This window comes from Calidris pugnax, unplaced genomic scaffold, assembly GCF_001431845.1.
Source record: "Calidris pugnax isolate Ruff unplaced genomic scaffold, ASM143184v1 scaffold48, whole genome shotgun sequence".
NCBI lineage: Eukaryota > Metazoa > Chordata > Aves > Charadriiformes > Scolopacidae > Calidris > Calidris pugnax.
The window spans coordinates 568,282-583,283 of NW_015090787.1; positions in this window are offsets into that span (position 1 = coordinate 568,282).

Here is a 15,002-nt window from a genome sequence, read left to right on the forward strand (position 1 = left end):
AATGACATGACTTGCCAAAAATCGGATTGGCTGTGTACTACATTGATCTATGCCTGAGTAATAGGAAACGAATTTGGTAAACCGAAAATGTAACTGTCAGATTTTAGCTGCATTTTACATGTGTACTGATGTTTACAATAATGCTGAACATTAGGAATTTCTCGTTTATACAAAACTTGCAAATTATTTATTACTAGTGCACTTGCCAGTTTTTTAAACTGTAAAATAAGTGCATAAAGTTAAAGCTTATTTTTATGTGGCCTCTTTCATGATTTCTTACACAGATGTTTTTGTAACACGATATAACCTGAAGCATAAGTTGTTTTCTGTATTATCATATTACAACTCGATAGTCACATTTTAAGTGCTTCACATTTGTAGGTGTGTGGTCTGTAACATATTTTCAGTTCAAATACGGAACATATATATAGCCATTACCCACATGACGTTGTGTCTAGTATCTTACTGATCTAGAACAGGAAAGCAACGGAGGAATTAACTAGAGTTTTAGGTCATGAATGCTGTGGGGAAAATGCATTTTATTTCTTCTAAGCTATATAATATGCATTTAAACTCTGCCAGAAAAATAACTATTTTGTTTTAATCTACTTTTTCTATTTAGTAGTTATTTGTATAAATTAAATAGAATGTTTTCAAGTCAAACAACAGAGTGTTTTACTTCTGTTACTGCCTGTTAGCAGCCGAGAACCCCTTTATTCCTGGGCAATCTCAAGACCAGGACAGTAATGGGCCCTTTGCTCCTGTTTGCTCGCTGGGTAGGACCCTTCTCTGGGGTTCCCTTCTGTGCTTTAGTCTCCAGGTTCTGTGCTCCTCTTTCTCTGTCACGTTTCCTTCCCAGCCCCAGTTTCCCACATCCTGCTCCAACCAGGTGCCTTTCTTTTTCTGTGTCCCTGGTGCAGAAATAGCAGCCAGGTTTGGGGTGGGCACTGCTCAGGGCTGAGACTGTGTGGTACAGCAGCTCTGCAGGGTGGACTGATGTGGTACCGGTTGCTGGGTCTCTTAATTATACTTGATGAGGATCTGAGCACATCCAGCGCTGCAAAAAACAATAGGAAAAGCGGGATCTGATTAGTTTTTATGGTTAGTTGTGAATAGGAACTCAAAGGCTGGGTTAGCCGGGTGTGTTCCCGTTTGCTTTAAGGATGTGATGTGTGGTAGGCTAATTGTTCAATCCCTGCAGCTGGGGAGGAACAGCACCTCAGCAGTGACCGGGGGAATCACCCTGCTGGGCTGAGGGCTCTGTGTGAATGGCAGTCACTGGTGACAGTCACAATGCAGAGAGCAGCTGTGTCAGCCCTCCCTCTGATACCCACTATTGCCTGCAATTCCTCGGTCCTAGGGGCCTGGCACATGCACATGTGTGGGTTTTTCACCTGTATTTATATGATGGAACAGGTGATGGTATTTAAAACAAATGGGAAGTGAAGCTTGTGCTCGGAGGTGAGGACAGTGAGGATGTCTGGGCAGAGAGGGGAGGTGGCTCTGCAGACAGACGGGGACAGAGGTGAAGGTCAGTGTGTAATGGGAGTTTAAGGCAGCTGGGTTGGTTTTTCCTGTCGAGTTTTCCCATCTCCAGCGTTTTCCAGTGCAGGTGTTGGAGGGGAGAGACACCCTGCTGGGCTGGTGATGGATGGCAGTCCTGGCCACGCTGGCTGAGCTGGTGGTGCCCGTCTCTAAAGCTGCCTGCTGAGTCACGGCCTCTCGCTGGCCCCAGGGAAGGTGGTCGTGATAAATGCTCGATCCATCTCTTCTCTGGGCTGTAGCATCTTCTGGAAGGTGCTGTGAGGAACAGCATGACTTCAGGTTGGAAACAGCTGTGTGTGTATATGGCACACATAGGTGTGTGTGTTTGTGTATATCTTGGTTTACTCTGCTGTCTGTGAAGGCGCGAGGTCTCCAGCAGCAGCGTTGGGTGCCCCTCGGGGTTGTGGGGTGCTGCAGGAAGGAAGCCCCCAGCTCTCCAGGGGCTGTCCCAGGGACCGCTGCCTTCTGCCCAGTTCAGGTGCAGACCTGACTGAGGAACTTCACCAGGAATTAAAAGTGGAGTCCTGGCTCTCCTTGCCTGTAGAGCGGGGATGGCCAGCTGAAGGATAAAGGCACAGAGCATCGGAACAGCCCGGTACCATCCCCTTTATCCCGTGTTAGGTAAAGAGGATTACCCGTTTGAGCTGCTGGCAGGGTAGGGCTCCAGGCACTCACCCGTGTGCTGGGCAAGGTCGTTTGCACTGGTGCTGCTGCTGGCAGCTTCCTTCTGCGCATCCCAACATCCAGGGATTATTTCAAACAAAATTCACATTCATGCTGTGCTAATGAAGGTCCGGGCTTTGACTGAACTCTTCAGAATATTAACTATTTTTTTTTTAATTAGGTGATTGTTTGGCAAACTTGAATCAAGAAAATTGAGTGGAAAATAATCATAAGTAGTAATTTCTTTGCAATGACTTAGGGATAAGTCACTTGTCGCTGCGCTTTTCTAACATGTAGCTGCTACTGAGGAGAGTTGGGGTCCTCGCTTTCAAAAAATAGCAGGACCAGCATTGTTCTGAACTCCTGGGGACTCTAGAGCACAGGGAACGGTGACACACTCCCTGGCAGCCAGTGGAGGGTTATCTTGGTCTGTGTTATTTTACCTCATTTTCGAGTTTTTGGATGGTCATAGGAGAGAAGGTGTTGCTGCTTTTCCCCCGGGGTGCCCAGGCTCGGGCCGTGGGGGGAGATTCCCCATGATGTGTGTGAAGGTGACAGCCCCGTCCCCTGCGCTGTTTTCCCAGTGTGTTTATTAACAATATGTTCCTCTGGTACCCCCATAAAATCTAATCTTCTGAAGAGATTTGGAATGCTTATATGTATATATAATCTGCTGCATTCAGGGCATGGCTGCATTTATTGCTATGGAGATGGCACAGGCTGTCCCCTGGTGGGAGCTGGGTGATTCCCACCTCGGGGGGGTTTGTGCAGCCGATGAGGGTGTGGGGTGGGTCGTTGGTGCGGTGCCTGCCCCTGTGCTGGAGCCACAGCCAGGAGAGCCCTGCCTGGAAAAAACAAGTGAAATGGTTCCCTGGTGTGAGAGCAGCGCTGTCTGCCACTCAGCTGGACACGGGGCGCCTGCCGGGTGCAGGAGGAAGGGTAGGCACAAAACTTCAGGTTTTGGGGCAGGGAAGGTGGTTGGTTTTTCTTTGGGTTTCTCTTTTTCACGTGCAGAAGGCTTGTTTATCCGGTTAGTAGTGGGGTGGGAGACCGCCTGGGAATACTGGGTGCTGTAGGCTCCAGGGAGACCTTATAATGGCCTTCCAGTGCCTGAGGGCGGCTCCAGGAGAGATGGGGAGGGACCCTTGATCAGGGAGTGTAGTGATGGGATGAGGGGGAAGGGTTTGACCCTGAAAGAGGGGAGATGGAGCTGAGATGTGGGGAAGAAGTTCTTTGGTGTGAGGGTGGTGAGAGCCTGGCCCAGGTTGCCCCGAGAAGCTGTGGCTGCCCCATCCCTGGAGGGGTTGAAGGGCAGGTTGGAGGGGGCTTGGAGCAACCTGGTGTGGTGGGAGGTGTCCCTGCCCAGGGCAGGGGGTGGCACTGGGTGGGTTTTAAGGTCCCTTCCAACCCAAACCATTCTGTGGCCCTATGATCCTTGGTCAGGAACAGGCTGCACTTTGGCCAGTGTCCTGGAGACTCTGCCTGATGCAGCCCGTGGCCAGCAGCTCCTGGCAGTGTGGCTGCAGGGAAGTCCCCCAGGGCTTCCTCCCACTTCTCTATCACTTCCTTTGCGGACCTTCTGTGCTGGAAGCTTCCATGAAAAATCCTTATCAAGTCTTCCAGAATTTTGTTTATTTACCTGGATTAAGCTATTTTGATAGGGAGGGACAAGGAGGAATTCTCTCCCCCCCCGGGCACAATGTCTGCTCTGCAAAAAGATCAGTCTTTTTGTGGTGGTTGGTGTTGGGGAGGGGAAAGAACGCTGTTGGAGGTGCTGTTCCAGTTAGAGAGAGAACACAGCTGTGACAGATGCTCTCACTTGGCAATAGCACCTTTGCGTTGTCCCCAGTTGGAAGGAGAAAACCCACCACGCTCCTGGTGCCCAGAGCAGGAACCCATTGCCAAGACACGAGTCGAAGGGTGCCAGGAGAAGCAGCAAAGTGCAGCCCAATGTGGTTTACGTCAGTCTCAGCCCCTCACGGAGGAGGAGACCGAGAAGGACCTCTGGTACTGCTGGAGGAGAAGCTGGGACCTTCTCCGTGGGAAGTGCAGTTCCTCAGTGGTTATGGACTTGTCCTGCAACCTCCAGGCCCTGTGTGGTGGAGAGCCGTGAGGAGTCTGCAGGAGGGAACTTCCAGGGGTTTGGGACATCTGCTTGATGGGTCAACCTCTTCTGTACCAGCCTGGCTGCTCAGAGATCCAGGAGCATGGTCCTCTTGGGGGTGGTGGCCCGTAGCACCACACGCCAAAGTGCTACCAGCTGTTGGATCTGGGAGACATGGTTGGTGGGGATATTTTTTTTTAAAAACAGAAAAGGTGTCCCCCTTCCTGCCAGCGTGGTGGCTGTGTGCTGCTCTGTGTGGTGGCCGTTGTCCTGGCAGCGCCCGGACTGATGGAGCTGCCGACTCGCAGGTGATGTGAGGTGGATTTTAAAAATCCCCAGTAATGAGTATGGTGTCTGTCCAGCTGCTGTCCCCACCCAAGCACTGACCACCTTTCCTGGGGCAGCCACTGAGGGTTTCCCTGTCCCAGGAGCCCCTGACTCCCAAAATCAGCAACATCCATTGGCATCCATCCAGCGCGTGCCCCTGGGCTAAACCCTGCTGCTTTCGGTGAAGGAAAAGCTGGTGCCGCGTTCGGCTTCAGCGCCTCAATTTGAATTCTTCCAGTAGGCAGCTTGCAAAGCTTAATTTTATCTATTTTTTGGTGGCTTTCACAGCATATGGGAGCCAGCAGTCTCTGGGCTGACTGACGGTGGTGAGGCAGGGCTCAAGGAGAGGATGGTCACAGCCTGCACCGCTCTCGGGTCAGTTCCGGAGCCAACGGTGCGCTTTGGTTGTTTCTCTCTATCAATTTAAAGATGTCACTGTGCCTTGGGGGAGTGCAATTGTCACTTCTCGTCAGCCAAGATGTGAAAAACCAAGACCTAAATTGAACATTCTACCTGGTTTCCATGTTTTTCTCATCGCTCAACTGCAGCAAGAGCTCTTAAACGCGCTGTGCCAGCCTGGGGTGTGGGACCTCCCATGGTGGGACTCGATGTGCCATGAGCCTTTGGCCCAGGGGGGTCTGTACACTGCCCCGGGGGCTTCCCTGCCATTCTGGCTCCTCGACCCCTAACTCCCTCCCGTGTCTCAGGAATTGTCCCAGCAGAGGGATGGTTTCTTCTGGCCGTGCCCACCTCCCCCTTGTCACCTGGAGCTGCTCCTCTGCCTTCTTGGGTTCGGAGAAGAGCTGCTCACTGGCCACAGGGAGCTGTGCCAGGAGGAAATGGGGCTTAGCGAGGCCAGGGACTGGGACTTCTTTTCTAGAAGACATTAAAACCTGCAGTTGTCATCTTCTTTTGATCCTACAAGGTTGTGACACACTTGACTGAAGCTCGATGGTGGTTGCTAACTAGATTTAAGGACTTTGTATCACACCCATCTCTTCCCCCCCAGGTCTCTGCAGCATCTCCTCCGCTTTTCACCACCCAGAGAATCCCCAAATGTCATAAATATTTCAGATTCATGGTGTAGATCTCTTTTCATTCCTAGAACATTCTCCTGGAAAATGTGGAGCCTTAAAATATGGTACCTACGGGAGGTGGTGAGGGGCGGCGGGCTGGTGGGTGCCAACCAGGGATTTGATTCTAAAAATCTGCAAAACCAGCATATTCTAAAAATCAGCTACCGCATTGCACTGTCTGACCCCAAGAAAGAGAAGGTGTCTTCAGCACAACTGCTGAAAGGGAGGAAACTGAAAGGCCTGAGAGGCAGTTCATAAGAATAGTGGAACTGCCAGGGAAGAAGAGCTTGCCATGACTCGGGGTGCAAAATAAGGGGGGAAAAACAATGCCTTTTGTCTACCTATTTACCCTGGTTTGATTAATTACCGTGCGTGGATCTCTAATGCACAGAGTTAAAAATAGCTTCATATTCATCGTACTGTTGAGCCATCAGCGACGTGGAGCATGGGTGATGGTTCCCTGAGGGCTCAGGACCCCCGTTGGAGGGTGTCACACTGGACTGTGCAGCCACCGGGAGAAAGCACCGTGAGGTCCACGCCACTGGCTTCCAACTGACGTGGAAAAAAGCCCGAAACTGGGGCTAATTTACTATGTCAAGTCTCTTGTAATGAGGTTGTGTGTGAATTTAAAATCCACAACTACCCACCTTCATTAGGAAAAAGAACATTGATAACAGTGAAAAAGAGAAAAAAGACAGTGGATGGTATTTTACTGTTTGTAATTGCCCACTGAAATGAGATAATCTTAAATTGGGTTTTCTCTGCAAGCACCTTGTTAAAGAATTGCCTGAAAAGGATGCTCAGTGTCGTCTTCTCTGTTGTATGAGCATCTGAAATCAGTGGAAGCCGTCGGGGAAGTGCTCTGGCCTTTCCTTTACTCCTTCCCCTTGTTCCCTTGGCCGTCTCCAGCAGCCACCAGCCCATGGCTCACTTCTGCTGTTCCCTGCAAGTCTCCTCTCACCTCACTCCCCCAGGAGATGGCTCTGGACTGGGCCACCAGCAGTTCCCCATAGGAGATATCCTGAATAAGCCCCAATGGCCAGTGTTCCCCTCCGATCCAGAGCCCAGGGCTGATGGTAGGAGGGATGGGAAGACAGGATGAGCGTGTTCTTCTCCACAGCAGCACAGAAGTGACTATGGGGACACCACTGGAGGAACATCTCTAGCAACCATCCTACTCTGAGCAGTGGTCTCTACTGCTGCTCTCCCCTGGGGGTTAATGGCTGGAAGGTGAAGTCCTTGCTGTGGTGGGTCAGGCACAAGCTCAAACACTGACCTGACCTTGGTTTGTGCTTCACATTCATGGTACCTGCTCTGGGTGGACCTGCTGTGGCAGGGGGTTGGACTAGATGATCTCTGGAGGTCCCTTCCAACCCTGTGTGACTCTGTGCTTCATACCTGACGCTGCAGGAGGTGCAAAGGGGACCCAGGAGCAGGCACCCAGTCAGCAGCATCGTCCTGCCCGGGCTCTGCCGCAGTGTCCCCTGCAGCCACCCTGGTGTCCTCCCCTGGCAGCACTGCGAGGAGCAGAGAAGCCAGGGTGGGTGAGGAGAAGGTGGCAGCATCGGTGGGGATGGGGAGAAGGGAGGACGCTGCCAGTCATCCCCACAACAGAGGTAAGGAGCAGTCCCATTAGAGAATGAACTTTTTAATTACGCTAATGCTTTGGATGCTTCTGATGTCTGGAAGATGCTAAAATGTTCCCAGAAGTTCCATTATTACCCTCCTCGTCAAAACAGCTCCCGCTCGGATTGATGTGAACTTTTCAAGAGATTTATGGGCTGCTGTTTAATAGGTTTCAGAGCTGTAGAAAGCAGCGTTTTCGGAGGGGGGGAGAAGCGTGACTTGTAATTGTAAAATGGCCCTTGGAACAGTTTGGGAATTTTTTGACACTTTGTCTAATTGCCATGATCAATTCTATAATGTTATTGCAGAACCGTACCATTCTGATGGCAATTTTTGGAAGGTGTCATCGCGTTTCTGGATGAAGAGAGCAGGAGAGGGACAGAGGGCTCCAGCGCCGGGACGCGGATGCGGGGGACAAAGGTGAGCGGTACCTGCTGCTCCCGCGCTGCCCACGGGCTGCCTTTTGTTTTGCTTGCACAAAATTTCAATAGGTCTTAGTTCTGTCCTGATGTGGAGCAAAACAAATTACAAAACAAAATTCTTGTTTTCCAGCCAACCCTAGAAGTACTTCCAGTTGGCAAAGGTTTTTATGGTGTTACCCATTTCCAAAGACTCTTAAATCCCCAGGATACACTATTTCTGGCCTACTATGAACCATGCCATGCAAACAGCTAACTCGGGAGCACATTTGCCTCACAATAGTGTAGTGAGTTTTTTTTTTTTATCTCCATCCCTTGTTGCTCTTTTGTTTTTCGCTAGCGTTTGGTGTGTCAAAGGCCTGACGAGGATTAGAGACACAGGGTGAAAGATCAGTGATGGAGAACTGGGGACCCGGCCTGTGCAGCATCGCTGAAGCTCTGGAGACCCAGTAGGGGTGAGTAAGGGGCTCTCCCCCCCTCCTCTGCCCCCAAGGCTGATTTTCAGGGGGTCCTGAAGCCCACGGCCCATCAATGTTCTGCCTTCACTCAGGTGTCTCAGCAGGAGCTCCTCTCCTGGCCGGGGTGTTGGGAGGTGGCACTGACTGCTTTGCGTTCTTGTTCTGTCCTGATAGACACAGAGAGTCCTGCTTTTAAATTACAGCAGGTCAATTTAATTCAGGTTGTTACCTTTTCCACTCTTACTGCACCTCAGAGAGCTCCCCACACTCCTGGCTGTAGAGTTAAGCAATGATGATAATCTTTGAAAAACAGAAAAAGGCCAATGTTCAGAGTGTGAACTTTGTGAAAAGGTATTTAAGCATATATATGTCGTTGCCTTGGCAATGGGCTTTGTTCCGTGCTGTAGGAACCTCAGGTACTTCCCAGGCTGGGCTGAGGGCTGGAGGAAAACCAACACGGAGATCTGAGTGAGGGGCTGAGGGAGCCCCGGGGGGTCCCGTGGTCTGGGGTGGGTCTCTTGGTTTTAAAATTGGTTTCAAAACAATTTAAAAATCTAAACAGCTTGTAATTCTGTATCGTAACAGTTATAATGACATTTATTTACATGAAACTTACTGAAATGCGTTGTTCTGGATTTCACAGACATCATATAATGTGAAATATAACAGTGTGGAGTGCCTGGACAATCAGTTTTTAAGGGCCTAGGTGGAAACAAAAGGTATCGGGTGTGTTTTGAAGACACAGGTTATTATCAGGATTAAATCATGCAAACGGGGCCTTGTTTAAAACGGGTAGGGCTGGCAGCGGGATGCAGGGAGAGGGATGGAGCGTTGGAGCCGGCAGCGACAGAGGGATGTGGTCAGTGCTCTGACACACTGCTCTGCTTCCATAACTGCAGATAGACCTGAGGGAGGGGAGAACAGGGAAAACTGGTCAGGTATTTCAGTTACACTGCCAATATCCATATTCTAAGTGATGGGGATTGGTTTGTGTGCACAGGCCTTCACGTTCCTGTTCTCTAACAGCTGTGTGCTGAGGTCCCCTGGGAACTCCCCGGCTCTGGCTGAGAGTTTCTGCCACGTGGCTGTTCACAAACAATCTTGGGTCGTGGGAGTTACTCAGTCTGTCCATCCGTTACCCTTCTAGGGCTCTTGGGAGTGTTCAGGAACTGAAACCTCATGTGTAGCCCCAAAGGATGAGGGATTTTGAGCCCTAGGTGCTGGTGGGGTTCCCTCGGCTGGGTGCACAAACCCCATGGGGTTTCCATGTGGGACTCCATCTCGGAATGGCAAGAGCACACGTGTACAGGCTCCTTGCAACTAAATGCAAAGGGAATACTGCAAACAAGGGTAAAAGCAGACTGGCCCTGGGCACCCCCCTGCACCCCCAGGTCCCCGGGCAGAGCTGAGGGTCCCTTCCCCTCTCCTGAGCACGATGCGCCCGGGGGGTGGGGGCTCTGCCTTTTCAACTGCCTGCTTGGGGACATAATTATTATGAGTTACTCATCAGTTCCTCGGCAGCGCTGAACTCTGCAGCCAGGCTCTTGCACTGGTGTGTTTGGGGAAACAGTCTCTTAATCTCTGTGCATCATCCCAGCCTGAGGTTTTTGGTTAGATTTGGTCCAAACAAGAAGTACATTTATTGATGGGGGCTGCCACCGGGTTTGTAGAGGAGGAGGGGTCACGTAGAACTTGGCGGCTGCATAACTGTAGTCATCACAGAATGACCACTGCACAACTTACCTCTGTGGCTGAGGGACACGACCAGAACCCCTGACTGCTGGCAAATAATTTATATGTAATTATAATATATACACACAAATAATTATATTCTCTATGGGTTTCTAGGGTGCTCATTTTATAAACATCTGCTTGAAAATGTGTTCTAGATCAGCCCTTGCTTTTTGGAAGGAGTAGAGATTTGATCTTTTCTATCTAATAAGTTATTAATTGTAGGTAGCATTTTGTGGACCAGATCTGTTTAACCCCAGTATGCCTCGTGGTATCCAGGAGTAAATCTAAACTCACACACGTACGTTACTAGGGAAGGTGGGAAAGGGAGGGGTAGGAGGGAAGGGATTAAGGTTGTACAACACATAATTAAAATGGCAGCCTTACTGTGGGAGGGTTTCATCATTTCAATGTTATATATATATATATATCATCTCAATACATATATTCTGGATTGTCAAGAAAAAAAATGCAATTAGGACAGTGGATGTAAGAGGGAAAGGAGATTCTAAAAATGCCCCAGCCCCGAAGCCAGGACGTAGAACAAAATAATGCTTGGAAACGCCCTCAGTGTCTGTATTACTCAAGGAAAAATGTAGATGCAGCTAAAAAACTGTTACTATGGGGGAAGGGGGGGCAGGAGCAGCAAATTGCAGACTGACAGCTTTATAAGCTTGTAACTGAAGACTCGGGCTCTGTGTTGCCCTGTTTGGTGTGCAGTCTGCTGTGGGCAGGGTGTCCAGGAGCAGGGTTTCCAGGTATTTACAGCCTCGGCTCCTGCTGCCGGGCCGGGCGCTTCGCCTTCCTGAGGCTCAGGAGCATCTGCAGATTCCCCTAATGGAACCCACAGTACATGAGGGACAAACTGACTGGGACTAATGGAGCCTGATTTCGGCCCCGCTGGTGGGAGGGGGGAGCGTGGCTGTGCCCCTGTGCGTGGGGCTCTGGGCAACAGCCACAACTGGTGGGACAGGAGCGGTAACGAGGAGCTGGTAATTAGCACTCCCTTTCTCCCTCCCCGGGCTGTGCTCCCAGGATGGGAATGATGAGGGATGTGTGGTTTGGGATGCTGGGAAGGGCTGCGGTGGCCGGCGGGGGCTGACTACATGTCCCGGTCCCTTGGGGGGGTCGGGAGATGCTGGAGGCAGAGGACATTGCACGGGCAGAGCTGCATCCCTGGTGCTCGAGGATGGCTATGGGACTGAACATCTCTGATGAGGACAGGCTGAGGGACTTGGGGCTGTTTAGTCTGGAGAAGAGAAGGCTGAGGGGGGATCTGATCAACGCCTATAAATACTGAAAGGGTGGGTGTCAGGAGGATGGGGCCAGGCTTTTCTCAGTGGTGCCCAGGGACAGGACAAGGGGCAATGGGCACAAACTGGAACATAAGAAGTTCCATCTCAACATGAGGAGGAACTTCTTTGCTGTGAGGGTGGCAGAGCCCTGGCAGAGGCTGCCCAGAGAGGTCTCCTTCTCTGGAGACATTCAAACCCCCCTGGACACGTTCCTGTGACCCTGCTTTGGCAGGGGGTTGGACCAGGTGGTCTCCAGAGGTCCCTGCCAGCCCTGACCACTCTGGGATGTTGTGTGATTCTGTTGCTTAACAAATCCTTTCCTGCTGAAGCCAGCAGCATCGAGGACCTCTCTGTGATTCAGGGACACCCTGACTTGCCCCCACTCTCACCAGCAAAGCCCATTTCTCTCTGTCCCCCCGTCTCTGCTGGAGACTCTGGCTGTCAGTGCTGGGGTGGTTGTCACTGGCTCCCAGGTTGTTGCTGGGAACTGTGTAGGGGTGTTGCTGGGAATTGCTTCCCGGGCACCCAGCGCTGGGACAGGGCTGGTTGTGCCCCTCAGAAGAGAAGTTCTGGCCAAACCCCTTGTGGTGGGAGTGGCTCTGGGCGATGGGCCAGGTTTCCAGATGCAGCACTGGGGTCACACCAAAACATGGTGCTGGGGTTCTCCTCGCCCTCACACACCGAAACGTGGTGCTGGGGTTCTCCTCACCCTGACACACCGAAACGTGGTGCTGGGGTTCTCCTCACCCTGACACACCGAAACGTGGTGCTGGGGTTCTCCTCACCCTCGCACTCCATCACATGGAGTTACATGTTGCTATGGGCATCACCAGCCCCCGGGTACCAGCTGTCCCCTCTCTCCCCGGGGCAGGGGTGAGCGTGGCTCTGGAGCTTGCCCCGTGGTGCGTGTGGGCAGGGCCCTTCCCAAGGCTGTGAGACGGAGGGGAAGGAGACGGAGGGAGAAGGGGCTGGTGGTAGATCCCCGGGCTCTGCTCCGTGGTTGTGGGGAGGGGAGGAGGTGTGGAACGCTCTCCCTGCTGCTCCCTTCCAGCGCCTGTAATGAAAATGGACAATTTCACAAGAAAAGCCTTTCCTTTCTATTTGTGTAGTGAGATAAAAAGCACATTTGGGGATGCTATTAAAATAAATAGCTGACCACTTTTTAACATCAGAAATGTTTATTTCAAAGCAGAATGGACATTCTATTAAGACCTGTTTTTTGGCCAGTATGTGTGCTGCAAACTTCTGTCTGTAAACTTTGGTTCTGGTTCCCGACAAGCACAGGAGACACTGTTTTCTTCATCACTTCTGTGATCTAGATGTGTTCTGTAGGTATATTTTATTTTATTCTTACTGCAGAATAATTTTGACTCCTTTAATTACCCAAATCATAATTATGTCTTCCTTCGAACAAAATGCAGAAGTAATAACTACATGCTCTGAGCCAGAGAGGAGTCTGAGCGAGATACATTTACACCTTCTGGTAGCGCTGAGCAAATGAAATAAATTATTTGTAAGTCTTCAAAAGGAAAGAAAGAAAATGTGGATTTGCCAAGAGTGTTGTGTTTACCTCGTTTTTGCAGGGCGATGGGCAGCGGGCAGGTGCTGGTGAGGATTTGGCCATCCCCACCAGGGGTGGATGCGCGGGGGAGTGCTGGGTGGATGGGGGCTGTGTGGGGGCCGTGGGCAGAGCACAGTGACCAACTCCTGCCTCCCAGAAGGGAGGGACTTCCAAAGCTTTCCTCTCTTATTTTATTGCTTTGACACCCAAACCTGCATTCTTTTATTTTATTAGATCTTGGCATGTCCTTTCTAACCGCTCTCCATTATCTCCAAAGCAGTAAGGCAGAGGATGTGCTGCTGTGCTGGGTTTCGGTGTGACATTGCACGTACCTGTTTGCTATGGAACAGTCAACACCTTGCACTTAATTGTAATAGGATGTTATAATTCCCATTGCATTTAACTGATGGGGGGGGGGACACGGCAGCCCTGAATAACTTCCCTGGGTGTATTTGGGTGGCAACTAAAAAAAAATAAAAAATAGAATTTGTAGAAGAGCAGCTTTTTTGGGATGTTATTTAATGGCTACTTAATCCCAGGCTGCTTGGATTTCCTCTTTGTCATATTTGTGCCTGGGTACAGGTTAATTTATTCTCTTCCTAAAAGCATTTAGTCAAATGATTTTTGCTCCCGAAAGAGCAGTGCAGAAGCACAGAGGGAGTGATGTTGATTAGAGCACACGAGATAAACACGTAACAGAATTCACAGAACAAACCCACGACACTGGAACAAACAGAAACCCCTTTCTGTTTCTCTCAAAATGGGGTTTGCTTTGCTGGATCGTGAGGTGGGTATTTTTTGGGGCAGAGGGAATCCAGCCCGACTTCCTCGCTCCCCAGGTGAAGGCTTCCATCCCTGATCTTGTTTCTGCAGGGCTGGGCACCCCTCCTCTGGGGTATCTTAGAATTTGGTGAGATGTGCTGAGGTTTTCCCAAGCAGGTGATGAAGGAGGACCCAGGGTTGTGGATCCCAGGTAGGGATGTCTCGGAGGGATGGAGCGGGACCATCAGCACCTCCAGGCACTTATTGCTCGCTGTCGGCAAGTTCTCCCTCAGGTTATTGGTGTCTCCACAGCCTCCCCCTCCAAGCTGAACCGAGTCCTAAATTAATTTTCCAACGTTAGCAGCAGCAAAGCGTTGGAGTGCGTTGAATTCCCACATCCCAGGCCCTTCTGAAACTCCATAACTGCACTGGGACAGGGCACTGGGACAGCCCTGGCTCCTATGCTGCGGGGGGGGCTCAGCTGTGACCCCACAGCAGAGACTCATCTGGGCCTAGAGCGAGTAAAGACCTCGTGAACATTCAGTGTTGTCACCCTGAATAAATACTTAAGGAAAATTACATGAATAAAGTCAACTGACAGTGATGATTTCTATTTTTTTTTTTTCCTCCCCCTTCCTTCCTTTCCCGTTCCAGGCATTTTAACTCAGCTCTGGAAGCTCTGCCAGGGAGCATGGACACAGCAGGTAGAACCAGGTAGGCTGCAAAAGGCTGGTTTGGCAATTGTATCTGACTCCAGTGTTTATAAACCTGGAAGTTACAGCCAGGAAATCCCTGTCTAGGGGAGTCTAAAAGGCTTAACGGAGACGTTCATGATACTAGTAAAGTATTATGGGGCAGTGATAAAAACCCAGAGCTGTGTCTGGTGACGTGTGGGGGGAAAGGGGGCTCTTGCTGGTGTTCTTACTGTGAAACAAATACAGAGACATGGAGCATGTGCAGCACCTTCCTGAAGGCAATTTAGATGAGAGTCTGCTCCTCTCACGCCTTCAGAACAGACTTGATTGTGTCTTGATTCAAATTTAGTTGATTTTGTGCTGATACCTGTTAACTATCACTGAGGCTTCTGGGTGTTACAGTGGCACGATGGCTCTAAAAAATGTCATGGTGGTTTGTAGTGCTCTGGAGAGCTTTTGGGGTGCTCTTCCTCTCCAGGCTCCAAGGACATGGTGGGGGGGTCTCGGGTCTCGGTACGGAATAGATCATAACGAGATACTGATGAAATGCTGAAAACAGTCCAGAATTTGGAAGATTTGGCGTAGCCTGATGGAGCAGCCCAGGGAAAGGTGCCGAAACCCAGTAATAATAAAAGTAATGAATTAAGAGCTGAGGAGGAGCGCTATTTGGGGCTATTTTTATATCTATCTGCCGCTAAAACTTCCAGAAGGGTGCAATGCCCCCCCCTCCCCCCGTGCAG